Here is an 18720-nt window from a genome sequence, read left to right as displayed (position 1 = left end):
AAGAGAAGGGGGAGGAGTGGAGGATAAAATAAGCACTTCTCCTGTGTGTCTTCAATGGGTATTGAACCCAGGACATCCACATGCCAGTCTGACACTCTACCACTGAGCTAACCAGCCAGGGACTCAAATTTATTCTGAATATTATTTCTACAGTGGGATGGTTAGCAATAACTTAATAATATAATAAAATGACTGCAAACCCCATTAATATATTTCAGAAAATTTAAACTAAATGTGTTCTCAACTAAACTTCCTTTTAGTTGGATCCCAAAAGCCTCCATGGCCACTCCAATGTTACCTGATTCTATAAGTATGGCAGACACAGCAGTCTTGACCAATTTCTGTTAAAATATTTGAAACATTTACCAAAACTTTTGACTATGTGAACATGGGCATGGGCTCCTCTCAAGATTTTGGAATGCTCCCATGTAGATGAAGCTTAAGTTTCACTAGCTTCATAGCAAATCTGTCTCTGAAGATTTAAATCATCTACTCATTAAAGTATTTCTCTCACTTACTGCTACCTTGCCTTGGATAGAAGTACTACTACTCCAGTTGCCTTGGCTGCAACTGATACACAAAGGCACTAGATAAATTTGTGGTGAATAATAAAAAGGTTGTACTTTGATTATCATAATTAATGAGAATTCAATTAGTCATGTAGTTATAACAATGTAGAGATTTTCAATATATTAGAAAAAGCAATATTATGTATAGTCATGTGTCACTTAATGATGGTATACATTCTAAGAAATGTGTCATTGGGCAGTTTTATTGTTGTATGAACATCATAGTGTGCATTTACACAAAACTAGAGAGTATACCCTACTACATACCTAGGCTATATGAATAACCTATCTAAACATAGAAAAGGTACAGTAAAAATATGGTATATAAGAAACAAATGGCGGACCAGTATAGATCGTTTACCATGAATGGAGCTTGCAGGACTGGAAGTTGCTCTTGGTGAGTGAGTGAGTGAGTGAATGTGAATGCCTAGGACATTACACTACTGTAGACTAATAAACACTATATACTTAAACTACACTAAATTTATTTTAAAGTCTTTTCTTTCTTTAATAATAAATTAATCTTAGCTTACTATAATAATTTCACTTCCTACTTTTTAATTTTTTTAACATTTTGACTCTTGTAATAACACTCAGCTTAAAACACAAACACATTGTATAGCTGTACAAAAATATTTTTATATCCTTATTTGACAAACTTTCTCCTATTTTTAACATTTTTTTTACTTTTAATCTCTTTTTAAACAAACAAACAATAAAACTAAAACATACACATTAGCTTATGCCTACACAGGGTCAGGATCATCAATACTAGTGTCTTCTGCCTCGATATCTTGTCCAGCTGAAAGGTTTTCAAGGACAATAACAAGCATGGAGCTGTCACCTCTTGTGATAAAATGCCTCCTTTAGGAATACCTCCTGAAGTACCTGCCTGAAGCTATTCTTAAGATGGTATCACACTTTTCAGAAATATATCCACGGTGGTTCCCTTGATTTTTGTTTGTTTGTTTGTTTTTTATCATAGGTTTACTTGTAAAAGCAGATAATACATCATGAACATTCTTCTCTATTAATGAAAACCTTTTGGTGTTGGAATCCATATTTTCAAACTTTTAACAAAAGGTTTTGCTAAACCTTTCACTGTGACTTTTTTGGGTTCTTCCTTTTCCTGTAGTTTCATTTCCTTTTAACTGTTCCAGCTCTAACAACTCCTCATTAGTCAATTCTTCAGGAACTATCTCTAGGAGCTCCTCAGTTCCTCCTCATCTACACCAGGTTCAAGTTACTTGCCACCTCAACTACAGCCTTGTTGATTTTTCCATCCTCCTCATTGTTGGCAAATCCTCTGAAGTTATGGAGTGTCTTCTTCCAGATGCTATTCACGCACTTTTTGATGACAACACCCCAAGTCCAAGTAAGGTCCTTGATGCAGTTATAGATGCTGTAATCCTTTCAGAATGGCATCAGTGACCTCCTCAGTTGCAGCAATAGCCTAAGTAAAGGTTGTCCTCTGGTAGTAGGTTTTAAAAGCTGCTATAACTCTTGATTCATTCGTTTGGAGGGAAAAACACCACTGTGACATTGGGATGAAGATCTCTAAGAAAAGAGGATGTCTTGGAGCCTTATCAACAATAACCAAAATCGTAGTAGTTATGTTATTCTCCAAATAGTACTTTTCCATTTTGCTGGCACAGAAATTCAAGAGAGCTTCTTGAAAAAGACACCTGATCATCTATGATTTCTTCTTGTTCTTGTAGTACTGTGGCAGTGTGTGCTTATTGATATACTTGAAGACCCTGGGTTCTCAACTTTGCCAGATCTTCAAGGGTTTCGGTTTGTTGCCTACAATATTGCTTCCAAGCAATACTGCTATCTTGGCATCGACTGGGTTTTCTTACAGATGACAGTCCTTTCAGACATCCATTTTCAGAATAGAAAATTTCATCTATATTGAATATTTGCTCTGGCAAGTAATTTTCCTCCACAATCAGCTTATCTAGAGTTTCCACAAATTTTTTAGTTGTCTTCACCTCAGCACTTGCTGACTCACCACTCACTTTTACATTATGTAATGCATTATGATCCTTAAATTATTTAAACCACGCGGACCTAGCAGTAAATTCAACATCATAGTTGACTTCAGTCTTTTTTTTCAACATTGAAAACAACTTTGCTTTGGTCATGATCATCATTATTCTCAGAGGAATACACATATGTGTCTTGTCTTCAATCCAGATTGTTAGAAGTTTCTTCATATGTGATTGTAGTCCTCCAGCCCACTGGGAACTACCAGTGTCACATGGAAAAAATTGCTCAAGACACAAACTGATGTCAAGAGGAAGAGGAAGACGTTGTCAAAAGAGACAAAGAAGACCTCCTGAATCTTCTCCCTCAATTTTTATTAATCAGAACAAAGGTAACAGGATTACAGAGGCAGGAGATCAGGTGATAAGGGGAAAAAATGGCTAAGGTACTTCTTGCTGACATGGAGAAAGGGCTAATTTTGATCAGTATTTTCTTTTTCTTTTGCTAATTAATAAGCACAAAAGAAGGAGCAATCTTGAACTCTCTAGGCTAATTTCCTGAAGTACATTCACACACATTCTTCTGTGTTTATACAAAGGTCATTTTCTCACAGTTTCTTGGTGTTTTCATCCAAAAAACATTCACACTCAGGGCGTTTTAACTGAAGTTCCCCAATCCAAGTCATAGAGGGTTCAAGATTAGATGGGTGACTCCCCACATCTGATATAGGCCTTTCTCACATTTTTTGTCCATTTCATTGCCTTCAATGAAGCAGATCCTTTAACAGCTTCCATCACTTTGTTCTTGTTTTTCAAGATCATAATTATTGTGGAATTGAACATGCCTGACTGAGAAACAATAGCCATCACCAATTTTCCACCTTCATGGTCCTTAATCACTTTTAATTTCCTTTCCAGGACAGTCGCTCAATGTGTCCTTGTACTCACAACAACAGTAATGGTTTTGTATGCTTAGGGTCCATAAGTGTACAAAACATAAGATAAAATCAAGCACAAAAGAAAATGATACAATCAAAACACAATAAACATGAGATCTATAAGGCTGCTGCCAGTATAATACAACATATTGTTTTACAGCAAACTTTTTTTTATAAGTAGGAGGAGTACACTCTAAAATAATGGTTAAAAGTCTAGTACAGTCGTCCCTCATCATGTTGTGGCTAACTTTTTGTGGTCTCACTGTATCGCGGATTTTTAAATTGTATATAAATATAATTTTGTATCATGGATTTTTTGTTATATTGTGGGATTTTGAGGTATATAAGTATTTTAATATATTTATTATTTTAATTATTTTGTGGTAAAATAAGCATTTTCTAGCCTAAAGAATTAAAAACAATATGAAAATATAAAAAATATTAACTAAAGCATATTAAAAGGATATTAAATCAAAATAATTATGTAGCATACAGCAGGTGAGTAGATAAAGATTTGCATGTATAGATACTGCACCACCTGATGAAGTGCCTGACAAAGTGGCACCTTCAGAGGAGCTATAATGCTCTTCTTGGCTGTGTAGTACATTCATCTCATCGCCATCACCTTCATCATCATCAGTACTGCACAGCTAATTCATCATCATCTTCATCATTCAAGTTGTAGTATATTCACTGGTGAGGACCCATATAGAATTTTATATGTTGTTAAAATTACGTAGGTTTAAGAGTGTAGAAAGTGTTTAAAAGCATAGGAAGTATTTATAATAGATTGGGAAAGGTTAGTAACAGTGTGGGAGAGGTTTATAAGAGTGTAGGGAGGGTTTATAAAGCCTTGAAAATATATAAATAATAAAATAAATATAAGGTTGTTACTTTGTGGATTTTCATTTATCACGGGGGGTTCTGGAACCTAACCCCTGCAATAGAAGAGGGACCACTGTAACATAGATAGATGTTCATTATCATTATTAAGTATTATGTATTTTATGTAATTGTATGTACTATACTTTTATACAACTGGCAGCATTGTAGGTTTGTTTACACCCGCATCTACACAATTTTGCAAGTAACACACTGTGCTACTAAATTAAGATGACTACAATTTTACTAGGTCAGCAATTTTCAACTGGTGTGTCACAAGAATTTTTAAAGCATGCAATGCTTGACTATTTAGTCAGGAGTACTGATCTCTTTTTCCTTAGATTATCAAATTTAAAAAATGACAACAGCCAACACAACAGCCATCTAATATGAATGAATCAAAAGTATACTTATTTATTTTGGAAAATCAGCCAAAACTATATTTTTTTGGTGTGTCACAGAATTTTATAAATTAGTTTATGCCTGCCATGAGATGAAAAAGATTGAAAATTGCTACATGAGGTGATAGCAATTTTTAAGCTCCATAATAATCTTATGGGACCACCTTTGTATATGTGGTCACCACTGACTGAAATTGGCGTGTGGCAAATGACTGCAATAGTAGAGCACGAGCCCTGAAGCCAGGATTCCTAGCTCCCTATAGAAAACCTATGTGCGACATAGTTTCCTCTTTTATCTTTCTCAGTTTCCTCTTTTATCTGCCTCAGTTTCCTCTTCTGAAAATGGAGATCATACTAGTAACTTATCATGTAGGGTTGTAAAGATTAAATGTATTAATGCATGTAAAATGCTTGAAGTAAGCATTTAGTAAGTATAGTAACTTTTCTTTTACAAATAAAATCCTTTCCTCTTTCTTCCCAAAAATGTCTTAAGGTAGGAAAAACAAAACACAATCCAAAAGGCTAAAATACAATTAATACCTGGGATAATCACAATAATATATAAACTAAGGATAAGAAAAATAATAAAATCCAGAGATAAAATAAGTACGTATGTGAAATAATAAAAAAATGTCACATGAAAAAGAAAATGTCCCATATACTCAACAGAAGCAAGGAACAAAACCTGGCTCTGTGAGCCCCATAAAGCAGCCCATCTGCTGCAGACCTGTGAGATATTGTAATACAAAGTTTCCTCAATCTGTCCTGTAATTTGGCAAAAAGATGCTGGAAAAAATGATTAGTTCTTAAGTCAAACATTTCTCCATTTTTCTTATCCTCTTCAGAATTTATATCATGTAGAAATATTTAAATTAGTCAGGTGTTGTGAAGGGAACTCTGCTTCTCAGTGATTGACTAAATTTATTCAGCAGATGCTGACAGTGATTGGGCACGCTGGATTGAAATAAAAGGAATACTTCAGTTCTAGGGCTTTTTGTGATCTTGTAGAACCAACTGAATATAAAGTCATGGGATCAGAAGAAATGCAGAAAAATGGGCATCCAATCTAACATCTCTCAACATTTGCCTTTTTAAAATAAGGATGAGAAACCTCAAAGGTATTGTGTGTGATCAACCAGTAAAAATAATTTAGTTTAATTTTATAAAGACCTTCATATTTTCATTGTTCTATTCCAAAGAATCCTCAAAAGAGCTATAACATATTTGCCCCTTACATTACATTTATCTGATCTGGGAATGAAATTGAGGCAATTCCTAATTTATTTTGTTAATATTGTTGCAAATTCTCTTAAAAATAAGATAGCTATCCTTGAGTGTCATTTCACATTTGATTTTTTTTATTAGATGTTATAAAGAACATCTACCTTCTACTTGAATTACTACTTTAGTTAAGCCTGTTACCCTAAATTATGGTACTCTTGGGAACCATATAGATTTTGAAGAACTATTTAACAGCAGAAAAAAATAAGCCATTATTATAAAAATTGATCAATTAAAATAATTTAATCATTTATGGGTTCTAAATTAGTTATTGATGTCATATGCTTATAATAGAAATCAATGTGCCAATTCTAGATATTTTTTGGTTGTATTTATGGGCATACTGAGAAAATAATTATTTTTAAATTCTCAGAGATAATGTTCATATCCCAACACAAAGGAAAAGTTGGGTATAAGAACAAAACTTTTAGGAGGTTTCTTTGGAATCAATAGCAAACATAAACACTGGTTTTTTTCAGCATATTATAAACAAAATATGTCCTTCATATAACTTTGCTTTTATATTTTTGAAAATATTTTTAAAATTTTTTTAGATTACGGTAAAATACATATGACCTAAAATAAAATGAGACGTTTTAAAATGAACCACTCAGTGGTATTAATTACATTCACAATTGTGGGCAACTGACACCACTATTTCCAAAACTTTCACACTGCCTAAAATAGAAACTCTGTAACCATAAAATACTAATGCCTTGTTCCTCCTTTTCTCCTCAATCTCTGATAACTCCTAATCTAATCTCTGTCACTATGAATTTGCCTATTTTATTTTATTTAAGTGCAATCACATAATATTTGTTCTTTCATTTGGCTTATTTCACAGAGCATACTATTTTCAATGTTTAACCATGTCATATCAGGTATAAAAACTTCATTTTTTCTTGTAGCTGAGTAATATCTCATTCTATGTATATTCCATATTGTGTTTATCCATCCATCTGTTGATAGATATTTGGGGTGTGAATAAGGCTGCAAGGAACATTCGCATACAAATACCTGTTTGAGTCTCTGTTTTCAATTCTTTAAAGTATATACCTAGTGGTGGAATTGCTGGATCATATGGTAATTCTATGATTAACTTGTAAAAACTCTCTACATCTTCACCATACTTGTTATTTTCTGTATTATAAAAATTGTTATTATAGTCATTTCAGTGGCTTGACATGATACATTCTTGTGGGTTTGATGTACATTTCCCTAATAACTAATAAGGTTGAACACCTTTTTTTTATGTTTATTGACCATTTATATGTCTTCTTTGGAGAAATGTCTATTCAAGTCTTTTGTCCATTTGTAATTGAATTGTTTGTATATTTCTACTAAATTTCAGAAGTTTTTTATACATTCCAGAATGTTAAACCTTTACCATATATAGGATTTGCAAACATTTTCTCTCATGCTATAGGTTATCTTTTTACTATCTTGATAATATAACTTCAAATTTTAAAAACTATTATTTAAATTTTCATCTTTGAGATAAAAAATGATACAAAAATATTTAAAATACTAACCAAAACAATTAATACCATAAAGGAATAAATTTTCCTCCCAACTGGTTCATTATTCTTAATGTGGAATACACTAATTAACCTTGTTTCTTATATGTATAAATGAAAGCTGGTTTTAATTAGAGCTATTTCTACAATAAAGAGTTTTCCAGGGGGCGTAGAAAGATGGCAATGGAGTAGGTAGATGTACCAAAGTCCACCTCCCAGAACCAAAGTGGATTACAACTTAATTTTAAGAACCATCATCTGGAAAAACTAACTTTGGACTAAACTAAGAGGACTCTTTAACCAAGGAACACCAAAGAAGCCACACTAAGACTGGTAGGAAAAGAGGAAATGCGGAGAGGGCTGCCCAGCTCCCCAGAGCAAACGGCAGCCTGAAGAGACTTGCGTGGTGGGAAGTGAGTTTAGCAGAGAGGGGAGGGTCCTGAGCCCCACGAACAAAGCCCCTGCCTGCAGAAACACTTGGAGGGACAGCCACCTTAACCCCTGGGTTGAGTCACTCCCCAAATCTGAAGTGAATATTTCCCCTGGAAACAGCAATACCAGCAAAGGGAAGCAGAACACCAGCCAAAAAAGCTCTCCTGCAGCACTCAGAGCAGAGCAGCTTAGAAAGAGGGAGTTCTCAGGACTACAGTATTGAGTGTTAGGGTCTGAGCTGCAGCGCCCCCTCCCACATGGCTGAGGGCTTGCCAGAGGGCATGTGGTGGCCAGACGCAGAAGCACAGTTCTGTCAGCAAGGGCAGACTGGCTGGCCACGACTGAGGCACTGGTTTGAGCTCAGTCTTGCCCAGCAGGGGCAGAGGGGACTTGTGAAAGTGGTCAGTCTCAGCTGTGGGCCGCCTGCAATCCCACCTGCAGGGAAGGGGTGGGAGCTCTGGAAGGGGCGGAGACCTGCTGCTGAGCAAGGGCACACAGGCGTGAAGCCTTGCGGCCCAATGCGTGAGCTGGCTCCTTCTGAAGGGCTGGGGCAAAAGCCCAGAACAGGCAGAGTCCCAGAGTCCGGCAACTGAGTGCGGGCACCCAGCCCCAAATGGGCCGTGGAGCCGAGGCTTGCAGCTGACCCGCGAATGGACTCCTCTCACGGAGATGGGGCGAAAGCCTAGAAACTGCTGGAGACCCACAGTTGAGCAATGGTGCTCACCCATGCTTGCAGTGCTGAGGATTGCTGCCGGGGCATGGCACATAAACCCATCCGTGGGGGCAGGGTGAAGGTTGAGGCTGCTGAGGCTTGTAGACTTGGACACATGATCACAGCCCCTCCCATGGAGGAAAGGTGGAAACCACAGCGATGGCCCCAGCATGCTGGCACTACCAATACCCATACTCAACTGCCCTAGGCAGCAGCAGCAGAGGGGATGGAGGGCCTGCAGACAGACCAAACCTAAGGAACACAGAGGCCACCCCCGTTGGACTCCAGTGGCCAAAGCCTTCTTATACACAGACAAAATGGGATGGCAGAGAAATGCAACACAAATGAATCAAGAGAAATCCTCAGAAAAGGACCTAAATGAGTCAGATATAATCAAATTACCGGATGCAGAGTTTAAAATGACAATTGTTAGAATGCTCAAAGATCTTAGAATAACAATAGATGCTCATTACAAACAGCTAAAGACATAGCAAATATAAAAAAGAACATTGAAATAATAAAAAAGATCAGTCAGAAATGACAAATACAATATCAGAAATGAAGAACACAAATGGAAGGAATTAAAAGCAGGATGGATGAAGCTGAGGATTGAATTAGTGAGTTAGAGGACAAGATAAATGAAAGCATGGAAGCAAAGCAGAAAAAAGAAAAGAGACTCAAAAAGTCTGAGGAAACTCTTAGAGAGCTCTGTGACAACATGAAGAGAAATAACATCTGCATCATAGGGGTTCCTGAAGAAGAAGAGAAAGAGCAAGGGATAGAGACTTTGTTCAAGCATATCATAGCTGAAACCTTCCCTAAATTAATGCAAGAAAAAGTCTCACAAGTTCTAGAAGCACAGAGAATTCCATTAAAGAGAAATCCAAAGAAATCTACACCAAGACACATCATAATTAAAATACCAAAATTAAGTGATAAAGAGAAAATATTAAAAGCTGCTAGAAAGAAGAGGCTATCACCTACAAAGGAGCCCCCATAGGATGACATCTGACTTCTCAACAGAAACACTTGAGGCCAGAAGGGAATGGCAAGAAATATCCAAAGTAACGCAGAACAAGAGCCTACAACCAAGACTACTTTATCCAGCATGGCTATCATTTAAAATTGAAGGAGAAATAGAAAGCTTCCCAGACCAAAAAAAAAAAAAATTAGGAATTCACTACAACCAAACCAATGCTGCAAGAAATGCTAAGGGGCCTGTTGTAAACAGATCAAAGGGGAAAAAAATATAGCAAAAGAGAAATACAGCTTTAAAGAATAAAATGGCAGTAAACAATTACATATCAATAATAACCTTAAATGTAAATGGATTAAATGATCCTATCAAAAGACATAAGATAGCTGCATGGATAAAAAAACAGGACCCATACATATGCTGTCTGCAAGAGACACGCCATAAAACAAAAAATGCACATAGACTGAAGGTAAAAGGATGGGAAAAGTATTTAATGCAAATGGAAATGAAAAAAAAAGCTGCGGTAGTAACACTTATATCAGACAAAATGGACTTTAAAACAAAGGCTATATTAAAAGATAAAGAAGGTCATTACATAATAATAAAGGGAGCTATCCAACAGGAAGATATAACCATTATAAATATCTACACACCTAATATAGGAGCACCTAAATATATAAAGCAGATTTTGATGGATATAAAGGGCAAGATCAATAGAAATACTATAATAGTAGGGGATTTCAATACCCCACTAACATCACTAGATAGATCCTTAAGAAAAAGAATTAACAAAGAAACAGCAGATTTAAAGAACACACTAGATCAACTGGATTTAATAGATATATTCAGAATTTTTCACCCTAAAGCAGCAGAACATACATTCTTTTCAAGTGCTCATGGTACAATTTTTAGGATGGACCACATGTTAGGGCACAAGAGCGGTCTCAACAAATTTAAAAAGATTAAAATCATATCAAGCATTTTCTCTGATCACAATGGTATGTAACTAGAAATCAACCACACCAGAAAAAAAGAAAAATTCTAAAACACTTGGAAACTAGCATGTTATTAAATAATGAATAGGTTAACAATACGATCAAAGAAGGAATAAAAAAATTCCTAGAAACGAATGATAATGAGCATAAATCAACTCAAAATTTATGGGACACAGCAAAAGCATTCCTGAGAGGAAAGTTCATATTATTACAGGCATACCTTAAGAAGCTAGAAAAAGCTCAAATAAAAAACTTGACCTTACATCTAAAAGAACTAGAAAAAGAACAGGCAAATAAAGCCCAGAGGTAGTAGAAGGAAGGAAATAATAAAGATGAGAGTGAAAATAAATGACATAGAGGCTAAAAAAACAATACAGAGAATCAAGGAAACCAGAAGCTGATTCTTTGAAAAGGTAAAGAAGATCAATGAACCTTTAACCAAACTCACCAAGAAAAAAAGAGAGAGGATTCAAATAAATAAAATTAGAAATGAGAGTGGAGAAATAACAACTGACACAACAGAAATACAAAATAGTGTAACAAAATACTATGAAGAACTATATGCCAAAAAATTAGACAACCTAGATGAAATGGACAAATTTCTTGAAACATATAATCTTCCAAAAATTAATCTGGAAAAATCAGAAATCTTAAACAGACCGATTACAACAAGTGAGATCAAAACAGTTATCAGAAAACTTCCAGCAAAGAAAACTCCTGGGCCTGATGGTTTCACAAGTGTATTTTACCAAATATTCAAAGAACTAACTTCTATCCTTCTTAAGCTATTTCAAAAAATTCAAGAGGAAGGAAGACTTCCAAGCTCCTTTTTTGAGGCAAGCATAATTCTGATTCCAAAACCAGGCAAAGACAACACAAAGAAAGAAAATTATAAGCCAATATCCCTAATGGATTTAGATGCCAAAATCTTCAACAAAATATTAGCAAACCGGATCCAGAAATATATGAAAAAAAAATCATACATCATGATCAAGTTGGATTTATTCTGGGGAGGCAAAGTTGATACAATATTTGAAAATCAATCAGTGTGATTCATCACATAAACAAAAGGAAGGAGAAAAACCACATGATAATTTCAAAAGATGTAGAAAAAGCATTTGATTAAATCCAGCACTTATTCATAAATCAAAACTCTCAGCAAAGTGGGAGTACAGGGAACATATCGCAACATGATAAAGGCCATCTATGACAAACCCACAGCCAACATCATACTCAATAGGTAAAAATTAAAAGCAATCCCCTTAGTATCAGAAACAAGGCAGAGTTACCCCTTTCATCACTCTTATTCAACATAGTACTTCTGGAAGTCCTAGCCACAGACAAGAAGAAGAAAAAAAAAGGCATCCAAATTGGAAAAGAAGAAGTAAAACGATCATTATTTGCAGATGATATTTATATAGAAAACCCTAAAATCTCCGTCAAAAAAGTACTGGACCTGAAAAATGAATTCAGCAAGGTGTCAGGATATAAAATCAATATTCAGAAACCAGTGGCATTTTTATATACCAACAATGAACTGTTAGAAAGAGAAATTAAGGAAACAATCCCCTTCACTATTGCAACAAAATAAATAAAGTACCTTGGAGTAAATTTAACCAAGGGGATTAAAGACTTGTACTCGGAAATTTATAAAACATTGATAAAAGAAATCAAGAAAGATACAAACAAGTGAAAGCATATACCGTGTTTATGGTTAGGAAGAATAAACATCATTAAAATGTCTGTATTACCCAAAGCAATTTATAAATCCAATGCAATACCAATTAAAATATCAATGACATACTTCAAAGATATAGAACACATATTCCAAAAATTTATATGGAACCAAAAAAGAACACGAATAGCCTCAGCAATCTTGAAAAAGAAGAATAAAGTGGGAAGTATCACACTTCCTGATATCAAGTTACACTACAAGGCCATTGTACTCAAAACAGCCTGGTACTGGCATACAAACAGGCATATAGCTCAATGGAACAGAACAGAGAACCCAGAAATAAACCCACACCTTTATGGACAACTGATATTTGACAAAGAATATAAGAGCATGCAATGGAGTAAAGACAGCCTGTTTAACAAATGGTGTTGGGTAAATTGAACATCTACCTGCAAAAAAATGAAACTAGACCACTAACTTACACCATTCACAAAAAGAAACAAAATGGATAAAAGATTTAAATGTAAGCTGTGAAACCATAAGCAGCTTAGAAGAAAACATAGGCAGTAAGCTCTTCAATATCTCTCGCAGCAATGTATTTGCCAATTTATCTCCACGGGCAAGTGAAATAAAAGACAGGATAAACAAATGGAACTATGTCAAACTAAAAAGCTTTTGCACAGCTAAAGACAATAAGAACAGAATAAAAAGACAAACCACACAATTGGAGAACATATTTGACAATACATCTGATAAGGGGTTAATAACCAAAATTTGTAAAACAACACCAGGAAGACAAACAATCCAATCAAAAAATGGCCAAAAAAAATGAATAAACACTTCTCCAAAGAGGACATACCAATGGCCAATAGGCACATGAAAAAATGCTCAACTTCACTAATCATTAGAGAAATGCAAATTAAAACCACAATGAGATATCACCTCACACCAGTCAGAACGGCGCTCACCAACAAAACAACACAGAATAAGTGCTGGCAAGGATGTGGAGAAAAGGGATCCCGCCTGCACTGCTGGTGGGAATGCAGACTGGTACAGCCACTGTGGAAAACAGTATGGAGATTCCTCAAAAAATTAAAAATCAAACTGCCTTTTGACCCAGCTATCCCACTTTTAGGAATATACCCCAAGAACACCATAGCACTGTTTTAAAAGGAGAAATACACTCCCATGTTTATGGCAACATTGTTCACAATAGCAAAGATCTGGAAACAGCCCAAGTGTCCGTCAGTGGACGAGTGGATTAAAAAGCTTTGGTACATATATACTATGGAATACTACTCAGCCATAAGAAAAGATGACATTGGATTATTTACAACAACATGGATGGACCTTGATAACATTATATTGAGTGAAATAAGTTAAATCAGAAAAAACTAATAACTATATGATTCCATACATAGGTAGGACATAAAAATGCGACTCAGAGACATGGACAAGATGGTGGTGGTTATGGGGTGGGGAGAGGGGGAGGGGAGGGGCACAAAGATAACCAGATAGAAGGTGACAAAAGACAATTTGACTTTGGGTGATGGGCATGCAATATAATCAAATGTCAAAATAACCTGGAGATGTTTTTTCTAAACATATGTATCCTGATTTATCAATGTCACTTCATTAAAATTAATAATAATAAAAAAGAGTTTTTCAGAGTAAAAAGAATGACGTTAGAAGAAAAATAAACATTTATTTTATTTATAGAACATTTTTCTCACCTACTCCTGAGGAATTATTCAGTATTGATTAGAAGAAGATCTTTATATTGGAGAAGAGAATTGTATAAGGTTTATTGAAAAAAAGAATATGTTAAGTCAGAAAATTCAAGAGAATAAGTATAGGTTCATAATATATTGTGAAAAAAAGAGAAAAGATAAGAAATTGAGGAGTATACTCATTTTGGGGACCATAAAAGTTAGACAAGCCAAGAACAGAATTGGAATTTCACAAATGCACAGACCATATAACTGAGACCAAATTGTGCAAGCTTTATTTCTTTGTTATAAAACTTCTTCCTAATATTAGTATTAAAAATGAGAAAAGCCACTTTTATAGGAATCAAAGATGGAGATAGCTTTATTTTAGGAGAAAGACTGCATTGGACTTTTAAAAAAAGACTAAGGATACAACTAATGAAGAAGATCTTGACTGTAGATAAAAGGATTATATTCAGCCTATGTGCTACAGGCTTTACCTGTATTAAAAAATCCTCAATAAAATGGTTTTGCAAACATGCATAAAAATTAAACCATAAAGTATTGCAAATTATATAAGAAAACACACTTGTAAAACAGAGAGCTGAGATGACGTCAGAGTAATGGTGGGGTAGGAAGCGATACCGATAAATCTCCCCCAAAACTCAACAAGATCTTCAACCAGAAACAGAAAAACCTATACTTGGAGCCTCCAGATGCTTCGCAATACACCCAAAGGTATGGTCGAGTGAAAAATTGGCTAAATATATAACCAAACCCCGAAGGAAAAAGGGAGTAAGAAATGCTCTGCCTTCCTCACTAACCTAAACAGGGCGGCTTTCTCTGGTAACTGTGAATATAGAAACTGAGGCGGGCAAAGGGGGTGAATAGATTCAGGCCGCAGCACAAACGGCCGAACCAGGCTGTGGCACGGAGATCCAAGCCGAGGAAAAACTGATCCTGTGGCAACCCGGGCAATACAAGCTAACACTCGTGCCAAACCCAAACAAAGAAAGACAAGCGGGGCAGCCATTTTACCCAATCTCCTGGTTGGCACGCACAGTTAGTGGGCGAGAGATTTCTTCCTAAGCCCCAGGAGTGGGTGCCCGTGTTACCCCACAGAGAGGCAGAGTCAGAGGCCTTTCTGTGGGCTGAAATCAGAATCTCTGGGCAGCCCCAGCACCCTGGGAAAGCCGCACATGGGAGGGAGCGAGAACTAATTCCAATGGTGGAAATTTTCCGTGCTGGTGGGGGTTGCACTCAGAGGGAAACGCGGCCGGCCTCATATCCTGGTCTGCGCGCGCAGATAGTGAGCGAGAGATTCCTCTGAGTGCCTCGGCAGTGCGCGCCCATGTTATCGCACAGAGGGGCAGAGTCAGGGGCCTTTGTGTAGGCCAAAGCGGAATCTCGGGCCACCCCAGCGCCTTGCAAAAGCCGCGCATGGGAATGGAGCGAGAGCCAATTCCAACGCTGCAACTTTTCCATGCGGTTGGGGGTTTCACTCAGAGCGTGAGACTGCTGGCCGGATATCCTGGTCTGAGCGCGCAGATAGTGAGCGAGAGTTTCCTCCAAGTGCCCCGGGAGTGGGTGCCCGCCTGTGTTACCGGACAGAGTGGCAGAGCCAGAGGTCTTTAAGTGGGCGGAAACCCCGCCTGATTATGCTAGCAGCTCTGACTGACTGAGCCTTACCCAGAGCCCTGTGCTGAGTGGAAATAGAGTGGGGAGTTGCCAGCTCTTTGAGCCTCTTACTATCCAGGCAGAGGCAGCAGCAACCCCATAGCTGGATTCTCAGGCTACTAATTGAGGAAGGAAAGACTAGGAGAAAGGCTCCAGGAACACGGACTCTCTCACTGTCAGAGCCTATAAATGCTAATGAGCCTCGACTGCCAACGAGACTAAAGCACAATACATGACATTGCCATAGAGACTTATCAACTGCAAACCTCTACCTGAGCATGCCAAAGGGGCAGAACCTGGGGTACAGAGTCACCGACCAGGAAGAGAGAGAGAAAAGAAAAAGCAAGAAGATAACCTCTCAAAATCAAGAATAATCTACAGACTTTATAACCTATCCCATTTTATTATATTTGTTCGTTTGCTTCTCTTATCTTCATTCTTGATACTTTTTTTCCTCCTCCAATTTGGCCGATTAACTCTCTGCCAGTCTTACTGTCTCCTCTCCTTGAACTACACTACCCATAAGTGTTACATCTCCCATTATCTTTTCTCTCCTCTTCCTTTCTCTCTATGAGGGTTGCACTCCAAAACCCTTAACTCTCTCTCTCTCTCTCTCTCTCCTCTTTTTTCCTTTTCTTCTTTTAGTGGTTCTCTCTTTTTCTCTCTCTCTCTCTTTCTTTTCTCCCTCCATATTAGTTTCTTCCTTTCTCCTTTACATCTCCTCTCATTCAAACCTCAATAACAAACAAATTATCTTATCTGGGACTCAAACTTATGTTTGTGGCATTTTGGGGGGTTTTTACTTCACCTTTTTAACTCACTAGCAGTGCTCCCATCCCTGGCTCTCCATTTTATCTAGTTCTTGTTCCACTAAATACAATAGTAATTTTTTAATTTGTCCCCCCATTTTTCTGTTTTCCTCTTATTCCTCTCATCATAACTCTTAGACAACCAACACCTAAAAGCAAATCATTTTATTCTTGACAAAAATTTTTTCCTTATTTGCTTTTTGTGGGTCCATACCCCCTTCTTTTTTCTTTTTTTTTCTTTTTTTTTTTGCCCCTTTATTACTTTTCCCCAATTCAGGCCCTCCATTACAGGCATTGTTTGTTATAATTCACAGTTCACCACAAGATTTTCTCAAGAAAGAGAGGAGAGGAGAGGAGAGGAGAGGAGAGGAGAGGAGAGGAGAGGAAAAAAGGAGGGGGGGGAATAATTTCCTTTTTTTTTAATTTAAATTTTATTTTATTTTTCTTTATTTCAGTATTAATTTTTTTAAAAAAAAACAACTCTTTTTGATTTTTAATTTTTTTAACTTTTTATTCTTTATTAAATCTCATTAATACTATCAACAAAACCACCCTCAGATGCCATTAAGGGAGAGAAAATAGAATATCATGGATACAAAAGAAAGAGAGGTACCACAGCTAGATGAGGAAAAATCTATGGAGAAAAAATTTAATATATTGGAAACCTTGGAGCTAAATGACAGAGATTTCAAGATAGAAATACTAAAAATCCTCCTAGATATACAAGAAAACACAGAAAGGCAATTTAGGGAACTCAGAAAACAACTCAATGAACACAAAGAATATATGTCCAAGGAAATTGAAACTATAAAAACAAATCAAACAGAGATGAGAAACTCAATTCACGAGCTGAAAAACGAAGTAACAAGCTTAGCTAATAGAACAGGTCAGAGAGAAGAGAGGATTAGTGAAATAGAAGACAAGCAACTTGAGGCACAACAGAGAGAAGAAGAAAGAGACTCAAAAATTAAAAAAAATGAGATAGCCCTACAAGAATTATCTGACTCCATCAAAAAGAATAATATAAGAATAATAGGTATATCAGAGGGAGAAGAGAGAGAAAATGGAATGGAGAACATACTCAAACAAATAATAGATGAGAACTTCCCAAGCCTGTGGAAAGAACTAAAGCCTCAAGTTCAAGAAGCAAACAGAACTCCGAGTTTTCATAACCCCAACAAACCTACTCCAAGGCTATCATAATGAAATTGACACAAACCAAGAGCAAAGAAAAAATACTCAAGGCAGCCAGGGAAAAGAAGAATACAACATATAAAGGAAGGCCCATTAGAATATCATCAGATTTATCAGCAGAAACTCTACAAGCTAGAAGAGAGTGGACCCCAATATTTAAAGTCCTGAAAGAGAGGAACTTTCAGTCACGAATACTATACCCATCAAAGCTATCCTTCAAATATGAAAGAGAAATAAAAACATTCACAGATACAGAAAAGATGAGGGAATTTATCATCAGAAAACCCCCACTCCAGGAATTACTAAAGGGGGTTCTCCAATCAGATACAAAGAACAACAAAAAAAAAAAGAGCCACAAGTAAAAGCTCCAAGAAGAACACAATAAAACCAAATTTAAACTGTGACAACAACAAAAAGAAAGAGGGGGAGAAGATGGAGATTAACAGTAGCAAAGGACGATGGAGTGCAAAAGTACTCACAAAATAGTTCGCTACAATGAACAGGGTAGGGACCCTTTTCATTACTCAAAGGTAACCACCATTGAGAAAACCACCACAGAAGCACAGGAAATAAAAGAGATAGCAACAGAGGAAAGATGTATGGAATACAACCAAATAAAAACAAAAGATAGAAAAACGAAAGAGAAGGATCAAACAAGACACAAAACTAACAGAAAGCAAGATATAAAATGGCAATAGGGAACTCACAAGTGTCAATAATTACACTACATGTAAACGGATTAAACTCACCAATAAAAAGGCACAGAGTAGCAGAATGGATTAAAAAAGAAAATCCAACTGTATGCTGCCTACAGGAAACTCATCTAAGTAACAAGGATAAAAACAAATTCAAAGTGAAAGGCTGGAAAACAATACTCCAAGCAAATAACATCCAAAAAAAAGCAGGCGTAGCAATACTCATATCGGATAATGCTGACTACAAGACAGGAAAAGTACTCAGAGACAAAA

This window comes from Saccopteryx leptura, chromosome 8 (genome assembly GCF_036850995.1).
Source record: "Saccopteryx leptura isolate mSacLep1 chromosome 8, mSacLep1_pri_phased_curated, whole genome shotgun sequence".
Lineage (NCBI taxonomy): Eukaryota > Metazoa > Chordata > Mammalia > Chiroptera > Emballonuridae > Saccopteryx > Saccopteryx leptura.
Note: the sequence above shows the minus strand (reverse complement) of the source record.